Here is a 16,347-nt window from a genome sequence, read left to right on the forward strand (position 1 = left end):
ATCACCTGACTTCAACGCAATTGAGATGGTTTGGGATGAGTTGGACCGCAGAGTGAAGGAAAAGCAGACAACGAGTACTCAGCATATGTGGGAACTCCTTCAAGACTGTTGGAAAAGCATTCCTCATGAAGCTGGTTGAGAGAATGCCAAGAGTGTGCAAAGCTGTCATCAAGGCAAAGGGTGGCTACTTTGAAGAATCTAATTTGTATAACACATTTTTGGTTACTACAGTACATGATTCCATGTGTATTATTTCATAGTTTTGATGTCTTCACTATTATTCTACTATTCTTCCAAACTTTTGACTGGTACTGTATATTCTACTCACATACCTTGTTTGTATTGCATATTTGAAATATTTACCTGAATTCCTTACCATCCAACTAAATCTGTCCCTACTGAAACATAGTGAAAAGGTTGCAATAAAGGGAGAACCATGCATAGTAGGGACCATTTTGATTAACCTTCTACTACAGATTAATTTCTGCTATTACAGATTCATTTTAGATATGTTATTTGCATACCGAATTAACAAAATAGTAAAAACATTTTTTCTAAACCTTTAAATTGAATTTAGAGAAATATAATCTCTATTGATCACTGTAAAATGTTCAATGTTGATTGAATGAATCTGAAACTTGTTGACTGAATTACTTTTGTATCTAATTAATTATGTTGTTAGATGTTTAAATGTTCACTTATATTTTGATAAAATAACAAGCATTTCTTCAAGTGTCAATCATAGGGCTCTAGATGGAAATAACACGTTTTGGTACAAACATTGCCATTGAGGGCTTTCACCATTTAAAAGTAGTCAACTACAGTATGTGGGGATTTCTATGGGTTAGGAGCAATGTTCCCTCAAATCGTTTGGGGCACTTAGCAAATTTTAGGTCTTGTGAGTGGAAACTTGAACGTTGTGAGAATCTTTTGCAACTTCAGTATTCACGCGCATTTACACTGTACCCCTACAGTTTTAGACAGTAGCCAATCGGCTATTGTAGCTACAGAATGTGAGCATAACGTGGGCCTACCAACAAAACCAATGGAGCAAATCCCATAACATTTTCACATGGTAATAGCTTTTGATTTCTACGATATAGCCTGCAGTAGCCTATGGGGTGTTCAATGCAGGCCTACAGTACAACCAAATATTTCCCATTTTGACTCATCAGTCCAGAGCACCTGCTGCCATTTTCCTGCACCCCAGTTCCTGTGTTTTCGTGCATAGTTGAGTCACTTGGCCTTGTTTTCACGTCGGAGGTATGGCTTTTTGGCCGCAAGTCTTCCATGAAGGCCACTTCTGACCAGACTTCTCCAGACAGTAGATGGGTGTACCAGGGTCCCACTGTTTTCTGCCAATTCTTAGCTGATGGCACTGCTGGACATCTTCTGATTGCAAAGGGAAGTAAGCACGAGGTGTCTTTCAGTAAGTTTTCTTGGCCAACCACTGGGTCTACGGTCCTCAACGTTGCCCGTTTCTTTGTGCTTCTTCAAAAGAGCTTGGACAGCACATTTGGAAACCCTTGCCTGTCTTGAAATTTCTGCCTGGGAGAGACCTTGCTGATGCAGTATAACTTGTGTCTTGTTGCTGTGCTCAGTCTTGCCATGGTGTATGACTTTTGACAGTAAACTGTCTTCGGCAACCTCACCTTGTTAGCTGAGTTTGGCTGTTCCTCACCTAGTTTTATTCCTCCTACACAGCTGTTTCTGTTTCAGTTAATGATTGTGTTTCAACCTACATATTGAATTGATGGTCATTAGCACCTTTTTGGTATAATTGTTTAATCATACACCTGACTATATGCCTACAAAATCCCTGACTTTGTGCAAGTGTACTTACAAGAATTTATGCTGTTTTGAAGGCAAAGGATGGTCACAGCAAATATGGATTTGATTTAGATTTTTCTTCTGTTCACTCACTTTGAATTTAGTTAATTGATAAATATAATCTATTAACATGTCTATTTTTGAAAGCATTCTTACTTTACAGCGGTTTTTCTCACCTGCCTAAAACTTTTTCACAGTAGTGTATATTTTGTGTGTGTGTGTGTGTGTGTGTGTGTGTGTGTGTGTGTGTGTGTGTGTGTGTGTGTGTGTGTGTGTGTGATGGGATGTATAGATATTAAGCACAGTATGTGGATAGAATATATAGTAAAGCTGAAGAATACATGGATAGAATACTATATGTACAGCAATAGTTGAATAGGATGGCCTTGACTAGAATACAGTATATACATATGAAATGGGTAAAACAGTATGTAAACATTATTAAAGTGACCAGTGTTCCATCAATCAGTGTTCCATCAATCAGTGTAGATTAAGGGGAGGAGACAGGTTAAAGAAGGATTTTTAAGTCTTGAGACATGGATTGTGTTCGTGTGTCATTCAAAGGGTGAATGGGCAAGACAAAATATTGAATTGCCTTTGAACGGTGTATGGTAGTAGATCCCAGGCGTACAGGTTTGAGTGTGTCAAGAGCTGCAACGCTGGGATTTTTCACGCTCAAGGCCATCTAGCCAACTTGAAACAATTGTGGGAAGCTTCTGAGTCAACATAGGCCAGCATCCCTGTGGAACGCTTTTGACACCTTGTAGAGTCCATGCCCTGACTATTGAGGCTGTTCTGAGAGCAAAAGGGGGTGCCTCTCAATATTAGGAAGGTGTTCCTAATGTTTTGTACACTCAGTTCATATTGAAAGCAGGTGCTTCCACGCAAGTGTGGTTCCTGAGTTTATTAAGCAATTAACATCCCATCATGCTTAGGGTCATGTATAAAAATGCTGGGCCAATATTTTGGCTACCATGGCTACACCCCCATTGGATGACAATTCTCCCATCCAAAGAGCACAAGTGGTCAATGAGTGGTTTGATGAACATGGAAACGATGTAAACCATATGCCATGGCCGTCTCAGTCACCAGATCTCATCCCAATTGAACACTTATGGGAGATTCTGGAGCGGTGTCTGAGACAGCATTTTCTAATACCATCAACAAAACACAAAATTATTGAATTTCTTGCGGAAGAATGCTGTTGCATCCCTCCAATAGAGTTCCAGACATCTATGCCAAGGTGCATTGAAGCTGTCTTGCTCATGGTGGCACTACGCCCTATTTAAGACACTTTATGTATGTGTTTCCTTTATTTTGGCAGTTATGTGTGTTTGTTTATGTCATTTAAATACTTATTTTCTGTGTATTTGAGCATTTTCAAATAATGCGGTCTTAATCAATTACTTCTATTGGAAGTATTTGAAAGTATTATCAAATAATTTCCTATAAATAGCCTACTATTTTAAAGTATTTTCTCATTCTTATTTCAAATACTTTTTTCAAATACCTGGGTTAAGTGCATGAGAGTCAGTGTATCTGAGTATTTTCAAACGCATGCCAATACTTTCCAAGTGCATTTCCAAATACATTTCAATATTTAACAACTTGTCTTTTTTTTTTTTTATATCTGACTACTTACTTCGAAATGCATGTGAAATCAATATTTAACAACTTGTCTTTTTTTATATCTGACTACTTACTTCGAAATGCATGTGAAAGCAATTGAGATATTTCAAATATTATTTTAACCCAGGTCTGGAAGATACCAAGCCAAGTCAACAAACAGATTACCGACCATTTCGAATCCCACCGCGCCCTCTCCGCTATGCAATCTGGTTTCAGAGCTGGTCATGGGTGCACCTCAGCCACGCTCAAGGTCCTAAACGACATCGTAACCGCCATCGATAAGAAACAATACTGTGCTGCCGTATTCATTGACCTGGCCAAAGCTTTTGACTCTGTTAATCACCACATCCTCATCGGCAGACTCAGTAGCCTTGGTTTCTCAAACGATTGCGTCGCCTGGTTCACCAACTACTTCTCTGATAGAGTTCAGTGTGTCAAATCAGAGGGCCTGCTGTCCGGACCTCTGGCAGTCTCTATGGGGATACCACAGTGTTCAATTCTTGGGCCAACTCTTTTCTCTGTATACATCAATGATGTCGCTCTTGCTGCTGGTGAATCTCTGATCCACCTCTACGCAGACGACACCATTCTGTATACTTCTGGCCCTTCTTTGGACACTGTGTTAACAACCCTCCAGACAAGCTTCAATGCCATACAACTCTCCTTCCGTGGTCTCCAACTGCTCCTAAATACAAGTAAAACTAAATGCATGCTCTTCAACCGATCGCTGCCTGCACCTGCCCGCCTGTCCAGCATCACTTCTCTGGACGGTTCTGGCTTAGAATATGTGGACAACTACAAATACCTAGGTGTCTGGCTAGACTGTAAACTCTCCTTCCAGACTCACATCAAACATCTCCAATCCAAAGTTAAATCTAGAATTGGCTTCCTATTTCGCAACAAAGCATCCTTCACTCATGCTGCCAAACATACCCTCGTAAAACTGACCATCCTACCAATCCTCGACTTCGGCGATGTCATTTACAAAATAGCGTCCAATACCCTACTCAACAAGCTGGATGTAGTCTATCACAGTGCCATCCGTTTTGTCACCAAAGCCCCATATACTACCCACCACTGCGACCTGTACGCTCTCGTTGGCTGGCCTTCGCTTCATAATCGTCGCCAAACACATTGGCTCCAGGTCATCTACAAGACCCTGCTAGGTAAAGTCCCCCCTTATCTCCGCTCACTGGTCACCTTAGCAGCACCCACCTGTAGCACGCGCTCCAGCAGGTATATCTCTCTGGTCACCCCTAAAGCCAACTCCTCCTTTGGTCGTCTCTCCTTCCAGTTCTCTGCTGCCAATGACTGGAACGAACTACAAAAATCTCTGAAACTGGAAACACTTATCTCCCTCACTAGCTTTAAGCACCAGCTATCAGAGCAGCTCCCAGATCACTGCACCTGTACATAGCCCATCTATAATTTATCCCAAACTACTACCTCTTCCCCTACTGTTTTTATTTATTTTATTTATTATTTTGCTCCTTATTATTTATATTTTAACTTTGAACTTTCTTCAAATTATAATTCTACCATTCCAGTGTTTTACTTGCTATACTTTATTTACTTTGCCACCATGGCCTTTTTTTGCCTTTACCTCCCTTATCTCACATCATTTGCTCACATTGTATATAGTCTTATTTTTGTCTACTGTATCATTGATTGTATGTTGTTTTACTCCATGTGTAACTCTGTGTTTTTGTATGTTGTCGAACTGCTTTGCTTTATCTTGGCCAGGTCCCAATTGTAAATGAGAACTTGCCTACCTGGTTTAAATAAAGGTGAAATAAAAAAATAAAAAAATACAACCTCTGTCTCAGTCTTAGACACATTCAAATAGGGCCACATTCATTTGTTCCCTTGTCTTCCCTTATAATTGCTCATCATCTTAAACATTAATCATGGAAATAAAAGTAACATGATAGCCTATTTCAAATTAGCAGTGCCTCATAACTGTCTTTGACATTGATACCTAGCTAACACCCAATGGAGACATACTACCAGTTAGTTACGTTCCTTTAGGCAAATCATTAAATAGGACACTTGCTGCCAATCGCTTCCACAAACACACTGGCCTGGAGGACTGTTTAAGCTCTCCAGTGGCCTGTAGAGTCAATTCCAATTACCACAATGACCTGACATACAGACTACTATATGGATCACAGACAGTCAGACACATTTAGATTCATCACTGTCCCCTGCATTAAGTGTGAAAGATCCATCTGAGAGGAACTGAGATCCTAAATGGCACCCTATTTCCTATATGGAGCACTACCTTTGACCAGAGCCCTATCGCACCCTAGTGCATCATAAAGGGAATAGGGTGCCATGTTTTTTTTTCTTCTTTTACCTTTATTTAACTAGGCAAGTCAGTTAAGGACAAATTCTTATTTTCAATGACGGCCTAGGAACAGTGGGTTAACTGCCTAGTTCAGGGGCAGAACGACAGATTTTTACCTTGTCAGCTCGGGGATTCGATCTTACAACCTTTCGGTTATTAGTCCAGCGCTCTAACCACTAGGCGACCTGCCGCTCTCATCCCAATTGAACAGTTATGGGAGATTCTGAAGCAGTGTCTGAGACAGCGTTTTCCAACACTTTAGACACCATATACCAGGGATCGTCAACTAGATTCAGCCACAGGATGATTTTTGATGGTCGGCGGCCGGAACATATTTAAAAATACGATGTCAAATTGACCGCAAGAAGCCCAAACAAATATAATATTTGACAAAGATAATAACTTCAAAACTTGCTTACATTTGTACATGATCATGTCTCTATTATGCGTGTGAAAACTTGGGAACAGATTTTCTAAATTAAAATAACTTTAGACCTGATTTCCTGGTGTACAGTCTTTTGTGTTCAACAATGAAAATTCTAAAAAATGAAATACCATTTTTTTTCAGAAATGTTTGGGGGCCAAGCAAAACCACCAGTGTTCCCGGGCTGCCAGTTGGGGAACTCTGCCATATACTGTATAACACAATCGGTGTAAATGTTTGTACAACGATCACACTTTTTCACTAATTTTATTCTGTGTAGGGTAAATTGTTCTATTCTGTGTATGACGATTCTGTGTATGACAGTGAAACTGTGACTGAATCTCCCCACAAGTAACAAACAGTCATGCTGAGCCAAGTGGCTAAGGGTCACTTCACTAAAAACAGGAAATCTGGAGCCGTGTGTATCAGAGTAGAAGTACTGATCTAGGACCAGCATTGCATTTTACTTCATAATGAACAGTATTTTATATGGACAGAGGGTACCTGATCCTAGATCAGCATTCATACTATGAGATGCTTTATGAATACGGATAATAACCTCATCAGCTGAGTTCTGCCAGGACAGAAGCAGAGAGGTTGAGACTATTTTTTTCTACGGCGATAGGGTGAGACCAAATCCTATCTGGCCTCCAGTCCGCAGCAGACAGACAAATGAGCACATCTGACCTGGATTAAACTACTATTTGAAATCATTTGAAATTTTTTATATGTGCTTCATTGAGCTTGCCTGTCTTAATGGACTAGTCCCAAAGTCCCGGCCACCTGGCAGGCTTGAGTTTGAAAAATACTCAAAGAATTTGAAAAATGTCAAACAGTATTTGAACCCAGGTCTGGACCCTTCCCGGCCATTACCCCCACTACACAACACTACGGCATGATGGGATTGAAATGTGGATGTAATAACACTATGCGCTAGCTATGCAGACTCCATGACCATGCTGAGATACTGGCACTGCAGCCCTACCGCCTTGCCACCTCGCCTGACCTCCTAACATCATCACTTGGCCATTAACACAAGCAGAACAGAATGGCGCTAAGGCTTTAAAAGCTACTTAAAGCAAAGTGCACTGTGTCTATGTGGCCAAGTATGCCATGTAAACACATTCATTCATCCTCTGGTGAGGAATGGGATGGGCTGCTGCTGCTGGGAGGGATCAACTGCCCTGACAGTCTGGGCTGGTTCCTCAGTGCCTGGCTTATCAGCATACATAGCACCACTTCAACACACCACAAGTCAACAGTCCTTACTGAACAGTGTTTATGGTTATTACCGTCACATTAATCTGGTCCACCAGCCGTCTCGCTCTCTGTCGAAACCCTATATGCGTTAGCAGAGCCTGGGGACGAGGTTACCAACACATAAATCTGCAAAACACACAACAGTAAAACTGCTGTGTTGACTAGATTTGACAGTTCTGAAATGTGTATTATTATTTTTGGCCTGGCTTGAACCAATGTTGTTGGGTGTGAAGCAGTGGCATCAATACTGGACATTGGTGATTCACACATATCCTATTGCCTTGTTGTGAACAGAATGGGTGCTTCCCAAATGGTACCCTATTCTCTATGTAGTGCATTACTTTTGACCATGTCCAATAGGGCTCTGGTCAGAAGTGGTGCACTATATACGGAACAGGGTGGTATTTGGGACTGTGATAAACTGATAAACTGTGAGACGGTGGCCGGGGCAAGCCTGCTGGCACTGTGGTAGCTGGGCTCTATAGCCCACTGTAGTGAAAGATGAGATGGCAGGTTGAATAATGCAGCCGTTTGTTCTGCGGGATGAAAAGGAGCTGGCGCACAGACACACACACTAATGAAGCTGGCACTCTTGGCACTTCAACTGGCAGATGATCCGTGCCACACTCTCTCAGAAAAAGAAAAAAAAAGAGGTCTAGGCCTGTATTCATGAAGCGTCTCAGAGTAGCAGTACTGTTCCAGGATCCGTTTTCCATTTAGATAATCATTAATAAGGTTATATGAACAGGGAGGACCTGATCCTAGATCAGCAATACTACTCTGACACACTTTATGAACACGGGCCCTGGATTGGAATAGGCACTGGTTTCATATCATATAATCAAACTGGCCAGGAGTAGGAGAGGAGATAGCAACACTTTTTGATGGAGGTGGTCGACAACAGGTCATACAAAGTTACCAGCTGATGTAAAACACAAAGATTTAATTGAGCTTGACGAACTTATCCTTACAGCTACAGCAATACCTGGTCCACCGTGACACACACAACACAACCCACAGCTTGTGCCCATGGAAACCAGAGACAGAAGAGCGTGTTTTTTTCAAGGTGTTTTTTCTCTCCTTCTTTCCTTGATTGCCAAAAGCACTTGACTGTAGTGAGTTGAAGCCCCCTCTCAGTGTGTATTTAGCTCAATCCAGAGGAACTGGGGGCCAGATGAGTTCAGGCTGTGCCAGCTCACGGTGCCAAGCAGCCATGGAGCTGGGCCATTTGGATTTGGCGTGATTAGATAGTTATGTGTCAGACAAGGCTGAGCTAACTACTTTCTATCTTTCTCTACCTCTGTCTGTCTGTTTCTCTCCCTTTCTTTATATATCTCTCTCTTTCTCTCTCTCTCTTTCTCTGTCTCAGTCTGGTTCTCTCGCTCTTTTTCAATTGATTGACAAAGGTAACGGACTTATAAAGGACATAATTGCTGCTGTTAGTCTCATGTCACTGATGAGAACATTGCTGATCTATTTCCTCTAAACGACTGTAGCCTGTGTATGTTATTCAAGGCAACAGCATAGCATTGAGAAAAGACAACAGCAACATCTACTTTATGTCTAGACTCAAACTGATGCAGGCTTATTTATGTGCCTGTTTGTCATTTCTGCAGAACCACTATAGGCCTAATAGAGTTTCCACTAAGGGGACAAATAAAGCTATTTGAATTGAATTGCATTGACCTCGCAAAGAGTTGCCAGACATAAAATTCACAAATATTAATTAATTTTCTGAAGGAGGAACAGATTTGATTTGGGAATATTTGGGGAATTAATGATCTACTCTGTTTATTCATGTGTTGCTTAATAATAGGGTATTCAACATTTTCACCTAACCTCTCAGTCTTCACAGCTGCCTAGTAACTGAAAGATTGCTGGTTTAAATCCCTGAGCCGACTAGGTGTAAATTATGTCGATGTGCCCTTGAGCAAGGCACTTCAACCTAATTGCTCTGGATAAGCGAGTCTGCAAAATGACTTAATGTAAGTCAGTGGAACAATACCTGCTGACAGTCACTCTTTTGTCAGAAACATATATTTTGTTTTTTTGCTAGGTACAGTGCTCCAGAAAGTTGTCATATCCCTTGACTTATTCTACCTTTTCTTGTTACAGCCTGAATTCAAAATGTATTAAATTGATCGTTTTTCTCACCCATCTACACACAATACCCCATAATGACAAAGTGAAAACATGTTTGCAAATTTATTGAAAATGAAATATTTACTTTACATACAGTAAGTATTCACATCCCTGAGCCAATACATGTTAGAATCCCCTTTGGCAGCGATTACAAATCCCCTCAGAGTTCCGTTCCCCGAGTCCTGCCCCTCAACCATCCAAGACCCCCCCCCCCCCTGAAGCCACCGTCCCCCAATGCGCCAACAACCAACAAAATGAACAAAAGAGGAAAAAAGAGAAAAACCATGGAAAACAACAACAGAAAACAACAATGCAAAAATAAGAGACATAAAGGACAACAAAAATCGAAACAGCAAGGCCGACTGTATGCGTCTGAGCGCATGTGTGGCACTATTTACATGTGTGTATGTGTACACATGTGTGCGTTTGAATGCCAGTGTGTGTATGCACCCAACAAAATCTGCAGATCTGTGATGATTCTATGCCACAAATATATTTTTTTTGTGGAGTAACTACAATGTTGTTGATCCATCCCAAGTTTTCTCCTATCACAGCCATTAAACTCTGTAACTGTTTTAAATTCACCATTGGCCTCATGGTGAAATCCCTAAGCGGTTTCCTTCCTCTCCGGCAACTGAGTTAGGAAGGACGCCTGTATCTTTGTAGTGACTGGGTGTATTGTTACAACATCCAAAATGTAATTAATAACTTCACCATGCTCAAAGGGATATACAATGTCTGCTTTTTTAAACGTTACCCATCAACCAATAGGTGCCCTTCTTTGCGGGGCATTGGAAAACCTCCCTGGTCTTTGTGGTTGAATCTGTGTTTGAAATTCACTGCTCAACTGGGTGACCTTACAGATAATTATATGTGTGTGGTACAGAGATGAGGTAGTCATTCAAAATCATGTTAAACACTATTATTGCATAAAGAGTGAGTCCATGCAACTTATTGTGTGACTTGTTAAGCACAAATTTACTCCTGAACTTATTTAGGCTTGCCATAACAAAGGGATTAATACTTATTGACCTATTAATTTTTAATTAATTTGTAAAAATGTCTAAAAACATCATTCCACTTTGACATTATGGGGTATTATGTGTAGGCCAGTGACACCAAATGTCAATTTAATCTATTTTAAATTCAGGCTGTAACACAACAAAATGTGGAAAAAGTCAAGAGTGCTAGCGCTAGATGTAACTGCACCAAAACTCTGGTATTTTTCATCCTATAACTTGTTCTCCATCTTCTTTGTAAATAGTGAGCCAACATGTTTTCATCACTTTTATTCCCATGACTGATCAAAACTCATTTTCTCATGCTATCTCTTGTCCCTCTGCAGCAGACATAATATGGTGACATACTATATTATAGTGAGCAATACGTTTGGAACATCAAATCGCAATAAAATCGCAGTATCGAATCGCAACCCACTGGGCGAAAAACTGGTTGAATCAACGTGGTTTCCATGTCATTTCAACAACAAAAAATGTAATGTGATGATATTGAATCAACGTGGAAAACTGATTGGATATGCAAAAAGTCATAAAGCTAAAGGAATTGGTCTTATTTTGACCAAACTTTTATCCTAAATCCAACGACATGGTGAATTTTTTGTTGATTTCACGTTGAATTCACATTAATTGACAACTCAACCAACTCAACCGGACCCTAAGTATCGTGATAATATCGTATTATGATGTCCCTGGCAATTCCCAGCCCTCGTAGATGCACACCACATTTCTGCATTTCAGAGTGAATATTGTCTCGATCCAGCCAGGTTTAAAGCCATTCCATTTGGATCACCTAACTGAAAATAGCTTGTAGTAGCTGGGGCGGAGAGCTTGGATATGTCCCAAATCTCACCCTATTCCCTATACATTACACTACTTTTGACTAGGGCCCATAGGGCTCTGGTCAAAAGTGCACTTCGTAGGGAATATGGTATCATTTGGGAAGCAGAACCTTGACGTTGGAGACTGGAGCCAACGCACCAGTCCCACTGTCAATCAAGAGACCACATTAGTCTGTTAAAGTATTCATGTTTAAATATACTTGTATAAGACAACCTCCACACTAACCTTGCTATGGAGTAACACCATTTCTTACCGTTTTTGCAACACTGTAACTAAGAACATCATTTTGACACTCAGAACCAAATCAGCTACTTGTTAAGACTGTGATTATTAAGAACATGAACGCATTTACTTGCTTGCTTAGATAATTGTGCTTTAAAAGTGAATAGAGAGATGGAGAATGAGTTCTATACTGCGTTCTAAACTGTAGGATGATGATTTGGTGTGCCCTATGGGTCCTGGTCAAAAGTAGTGTACTGTGTGATGATTACTGGGGGATAAAAATAGAGAGTGAAAATGTGAGCCATTAAACTTTCAAATCTGATGGCAATGAAAGGACCAAGTGGCGGCGTACATTAACGTGAACCCTCCACAGCTTCAACAACTTAATGGATGTTCATTACTGGCCTATAAGCTTTGTTCAGTCGACATCTCGCTGCTGTTGTGCACTGCAGCCTACTAATACATGCTTCATTCACTGATTTCCATGGGAACTTTGGAAATGTCTCACTAATGCATGATTACATTTCATGTATGAGAAAGGAATCCATTTTTATCCTGTGCCTAAACACAGAATGTCAATTGTTACAATGAATGATGTATGTTGGTGAACAGAAAAGAGTCCTTATACTTTTGTTATGGGGTGATGTGTAAACATGTACTGTAGCAGAAATCTATCCTAACTTTTTTCTCAGCATTATGTCACGTCAAAGTGAGTGAGCATTACGTAAATGTCTGTTGCACTCTCATTGATACCGTGTGAGTTACTGAACATAGAACAAGGTGGCCGAATCTCAAATATCTCACTTTCTTGACCGTGGTAACATTAACGGTAGACATATGAAAGGCTACAGGAAAGCAACATTTTTCAAGTAAAGTGCTATCCTCCTGTGCTTGTTCACTCTCAAAGCTCTCTAAACGGGATGCCGTAATAATGCCTTCTCGTCTCCAAGCACACAGCCCAACTTCCCCCATGTGTGGAGTGTGACCTACAGGCATGCCAAGGTAAAGTGGGGGTAATTCTGCAATCAAATACCTCTAAGAGCTTCTCCCACTGAGGATTCTCTCTCTCTCTCTCTCTCTCTCTCTCTCTCTCTCTCTCTCTCTCTCTCTCTCTCTGTCTCTCTCTCTCTCTCTCTCTCTCTCTCTCTCTCTCTCTCTCTGTCTCTCTCTCTCTCTCTCTCTCTCTCTCTCTCTCTCTCTCTCTCTCTCTCTCTCTCTCTCTCTCTCTCTCTCTCTCTCTCTCTCTCTCTCTCTCTCTCTCTCTCTCTCTCTCTCTCTCTCTCTCTCTCTCTCTCTCTCTCTCTCTCTCTCTCTCTCTCTCTCTCTCTCTCTCTCTCTCTCTCTCTCTCTCTCTCTCTCTCTCTCTCTCTCTCTCTCTCTCTCTCTCTCTCTCTCTCTCTCTCTCTCTCTCTCTCTCTCTCTCTCTCTCTCTCTCTCTCTCTCTCTCTCTCTCTCTCTCTCTCTCTCTCTCTCTCTCTCTCTCTCTCTCTCTCTCTCTCTCTCTCTCTCTCTCTCTCTCTCTCTCTCTCTTCCCCCCCAGGCATTGTTCTGCCTGTTATCTTTGGCAGGCCATAAGCCATACGGCATTCTCAGGGCTTCCTCCCTCCATCCTAACCACTGTACCGTTCGTCTCATCCCGCACATTCATGCTAAGCTCATTAACTATTCAAAAGAGAACAAAATCTCCAACATATCTGGTTGCTTGAGGGTTGTGTGTGTTTTGTGTGAGTGTGCTCCATCCCCCATACTTGAACACGCTTCCATTACAGCTTTACTCATCCCCCATTTAGCCAATACTTTTCATAGCTCGCCTTACTTGACTGTTCAAAGGATTTTATCATATCATATTTTATCATATTTGCATCATTTGAAATTATTGTATAAACATGCAGGTAGTGCTTGACACAATAAAATAAGCACACAAGTTAACACGGTGTAGCGTGTGGAGAACGCTCAAGTCCAAGTGCTCATTATTAAAACAATATTTAACTTGAGACTGAACAAGCCAAAGACGGCAGTAACTAAAACCTACTGACTTCCAAGGTTGCGCTCCCTGGGGACAAGCTTAAAGGTAACACTGTTTTGTGGCGCATCTTGTCTAAAGCACTGCTATAAATGGCTTAGGCATGTGTGAACCTTTTGAAATAAAAACGGATAAGAAGATGACATGGTTTGCTGCACATGCCATTGATGGCTCTAATCCATTCACGGCTCAATGTCAGTTACCCACACAAGGTCATTTACTGGCCTATATCCCAAAATGTAACACCTCTACATTCTAAAAGATTGTTGTATAAACTCAACGACACAACACATTAACCATGTCGGACACATGAAAATGAACTGTGTCAAGAAACCACCCTTGTTTGGATTTGAGGACTGGATAATCCATGTTTGCATGTGAAGATCATACTAGGGCAGTCCACGGGCTGCTGATCTGTCTAAAGACCTTCACCTCTACACTCACCCTTAATCCGTTCCCCAGACAGACTGATGCCAGATCAGCAGCGGCTTCAGTCTCAAGTCCCCCTGCCCTAAAATAAGCTGGGACCCTCCTCCACCCAGCACAGAGGTCACATGCTCTCCATGTTTTCCAGGCTACCACATGCTACCAGACACAGAGATAACTCAAGACCTGGGAGACACCTAAAGCTGCTTAATACACAAGGCCTGTTACCCGGCCATGGCCAAAGATCAATTTCATATCCTGACATTTGGGTTTTAGAGTCTCTCATTTGCCTAGCTGAAAGATAAGCAATTATGCTTTGTCAGTTTAAAAATACCAAGATTGGGAGCTGAATGAAATAGCTTGGAAACCTGTCAGAAAAGAGCAACCTATGCATGAGAGAAAGGACTAATAAGACCTGGCCATGAGTCATTATTATGTCTACAGTGTGCATTGTACTCATTAAAATATACCAGAACTTAAAATACGATCGGAAGAACTCATCTCATTGACCTTTTAGAAAACAATTTTCAATAAAAAAAACAAATGGGCGCCCTTCTTACTCACAGTGAGTGTTTACATGGAATACTAAAGTGAATTTACCTTGAGCTGCTCTACCTCTCTCACCATTCCCTCACTGGGCCTCTGAAATAATGGCTCAGATTAAACTGATAAAGCAACTGGTCTCTTTGTTGGCATAGATTTTGAGTCAATTGGCACCCATTTCCTATATAGTGCACTATACAGGGAAGAGGGTGCCATCTGGGACACAAACCTAGATATTTATTTACAGGATGACACGCTTGGACTGGGATTCAATATCACTCGTAATGAGCATGCCCTGAACTTCTGTGAGGGGCTCTTTCCTGTGGCCCTTATTCGACCTAAATTCCTTGTCAATCTCACTCAAATTGCCATTCCACCACTCTCTATCCCCGCCCTTTCTGTCACTGCCATAATTTTAATCCATAAGCATATCGCCACTCTATCCTCATCAGATCAATGAGCGATTACAACAAATACACAAAATATGAAATATATATATCCCTGCAAAACCCTACAAACTGTAACTAACAACAGACTTTCTGATAATCTGATAAGCCAGGTCTTGGTAAAGGAGAGGTACACAGATTCAAGGCAAATGCTCAACGATGACTGTCTCTTTATAAGATGCTCCTGGGTCAATTTAACACGGACCTGGACGGATCAATAGTTTGTCTGGGTAAACAGTCCTGTGGGTTTGTCTTGTCAGCCTGATTAAATACAAAAGGAAATTGGGTTGATTAACAAATATGAACGCATCAATATTACATGAGATTGAATTTATCTTTTGAGGGTTTTTTTGTTTAGAAAAAATATTTTGTCTCTGCATTCTGAATTGTAGCTGCTTCAGTTCATACAACGAAATTATATACTGAGAGAATACAGTGATTCATAAAACTAAGGATTTTTGCAACACATGGTCATGATGCAAATCCACCATTTCCTAAAAATGTCTAAAACAAAATAAATAATTACACTCTGAAAATCATGAATCATCGCTACACAAAAATATGAAGAATATATTGTGACGCATCAGTGGATCCCAGCACATAGAAACATAGAAACAAATACCTTATTTATATGAAGATAGAGCAGGGCACTTCAGTGGCATTGTCAGGGCTGAATATTGCTGCGGGTGCTTGTGGTTCCCCAGTGAACTGAGGCAGATGTCACAAGAGACACCTGCTCTGCTTGGACTCTAGTCTCCTCCTCTACTCTGCTGCTTGTTTTGATGTAGGGGGGTCGTTGCTTGCCCTGCCCCAAAATAGACCCATCGCTCATCTATCAGCTATCTGGGATTTATGGATAGGAAACTCATTAAGTCACATTAAATCATTCTCAACATTATCTACAAACAAAATCAGCTGTTTTACCTATTGTATAGATCATAGCATTGACATGGCCCATTAGAGGGGGCCTTCACAATGTTTTTGGTGAATCAATAAAAAATTATCATAATAATGTGTTGATAAAGAGAACCAAATTATTGAAAGGCATGGACATAAACTAAGGAGCTTACTGTATCTTACCCAGTGTGCATGTCCACAGCCAGGCTGGTCTGGGTGGGGGTGCATTCTGAAAGCCTTAATGGCAAGCCATCTGTTTGGATGTTTCATGGTGGGCTCACATCAACACCCACATGATT

The 16,347-nt window shown here is 41.0% G+C and overlaps 1 protein-coding gene across 1 annotated transcript in view; it reads right to left on the minus strand.

Annotated features, from left to right (window-relative positions):
- LOC100380751 (tenascin) overlaps window positions 1-15,920 on the minus strand; it is a 114,450-nt gene extending 98,530 nt beyond the window's left edge. The window contains exon 1 of the mRNA XM_014171019.2: window positions 15,774-15,920. The gene's annotated coding sequence lies outside the window, so the exon portion shown is untranslated. The remainder of the gene's footprint in view (window positions 1-15,773) is intronic.
- Between the last annotated feature and the right edge of the window lie 427 nt (window positions 15,921-16,347).

Source organism: Salmo salar, chromosome ssa24 (genome assembly GCF_905237065.1).
Source record: "Salmo salar chromosome ssa24, Ssal_v3.1, whole genome shotgun sequence".
NCBI classification, from domain to species: domain Eukaryota; kingdom Metazoa; phylum Chordata; class Actinopteri; order Salmoniformes; family Salmonidae; genus Salmo; species Salmo salar.